A 2,040-nucleotide genomic window follows, 5' to 3' on the forward strand; every position below is an offset into this window, starting at 1 on the left:
CTGAAACACAAGTTATTTTACAGGAAGAAAATACATTCATTCAGATTGTTGAGAGGCAGACATTAAATCAGGGTTAGATATGCAAGACAATTGTCAGAGGAAGAAAAGGAAGAACTAAGAAGACTCCCATTTATAACAGAGATCTCTCACTTCTGAAAGGAAAGGAGGAGGATTCAGCAAAGAAGATTCTGAAACCGCAATACAGCCTCAAGACATGGGGGGGAAAGCCTTTGGAAGGATTTGAGCTCACACCATCTACTAGGGCTGGCCTGTATCTTGCAGAGATGGGCTTAGTGCACCTGCATACTCAGTCATTAGCTGGAGGCAGCCTGCTGAAGGGTAACCTTGTGGTGATCCCCATAAAGACCTAGGAAAGCACTTCCAAAATTCCTGCAGCCTTGGAATTCCATCTCTTTGCGAGTAGAGGAAGTGGATGGGGGAAAGCAGCTGCCACTTTGCTACCCTGTGGCTTTTTCAGCTGCTACATCTCACTGTTCTCATCATAAGCCACTACTGTCAAACTCTTTCCCCACTTTGACCATGTCTGCCCTCCATAGCAATGACATCTGTCACACATATTTGACAAACACAACTTGCTTTGCTCTGAACTGAATGAACCATAGAAAACTGTACTTGTCTCAATAAAACAGTCCACTGTATACATAAAGAACACTAGGGGAAGTTTTGCTTGCAATGCCAGCATCCAGTGTCAGAATACAAGTTTGTGTTTCAGCAGCTCCACTTCCAATTGAGCTTCACGCCACTGCACCTTAGAAACCAGCAGAAGATGGCCTAAATGCCTGGACATGTGTCACCCATGTAGGTAACCTGAACCTGGCTTTGATTTGGCATGATATTATCACTGCAGCCATTTGGGAAATGAAGCAGCAGCTGGAAGATCTTACTGTCTGTTTATGTGCATGTGTGTTACTCTGCCTTTATATACATATATATAAAGATGACATAGGTAGATACAGAGACGCCACTAAGTCTACTTGTCAGACACTGTCAGCAGAATGTAGCTGCAGTAGTAAGTGCTTCTGTGGGTATCAGTGGGATGACTTCATTAGTTGTTTCCCAGTAGTGTGAGCCACTGAAGCACTGGAGGATGTAACCAATGCCTTGATGAGTGGAAGTGCTGTGCCCGCTCACCTCCAATCCTAGATTGGGTGATGTTCCCCCAAAATTCATGTGCTGTATACTAAAGCCCATCACGGTGGTATTCAGAGACAAAGACTTTCAGAAGTGTTTGGGCCATCAGAAGTCTTCTTGAATGGGATTAGTGTTCTTAGAAGACACCCCAGAGAGACAGCCTGCCCGTTCTGCCAGGTGAGGATATACCAAAAAGACACCATCTATGAAGCAAAAAGTAAATCTTTGCCAGACACTAAACCTGCTGATACCTTCATCTTGGGCCACCTAGCCTACAAGCAGAAGGGAAGAAATTCCTGTGGGTTACATAGAAACAACCTAGTTGATGGTATTTTTGTTAGCGCCATCCAAATGGATTAAGACAGAAGCTAAAGCATATTCAGTCCAGTGGATCAATCAGTCTACACTGAGAAGTAGTGAAGCTGACATAGCCATGGCCCAGGCAGCTAGCGGAGAGGCCTCCTGCAAACCTCCCTGAGACCAGGCCGTGGTTGGGTAAATGAGGGCTTTCCCGGGTGGGGGGCGGGTGGGCGAGAAGCCAAGTCCAATCACTATCTCCCTTTTCATGTGTAAACTCCATCTGTCAGACACACCCCTTCCTCCTGCACTGGAGGTGTGCAGACATCAATCAACTTCCAGCAGGTCTTCATTTGGGGTGGGGGAGTCCCTTTGCCCCTGGGTCATTCAAATGCCTCAGAAATAGCTTCTCATTTCAAGGGCCTCTGTGTTTCCCTAGCTGTGTACCTGTTGGCGCATGGCTGGGCTCTCCCAAAGTGAAGGATGGATTAGTGCAGGATACTGGCCACCTCCTGGCAGAAGCCGGATCGGAGCATGGGTTCAATCATTCCCACTTACCAGAAGTGTTCCTTAGATGTGCTGTTACAGAGC

This window comes from Ochotona curzoniae, unplaced genomic scaffold (genome assembly GCF_017591425.1).
Source record: "Ochotona curzoniae isolate NIBS_2020 unplaced genomic scaffold, NIBS_Ocur_1.0 contig_883, whole genome shotgun sequence".
Taxonomy (NCBI): Eukaryota; Metazoa; Chordata; class Mammalia; order Lagomorpha; family Ochotonidae; genus Ochotona; species Ochotona curzoniae.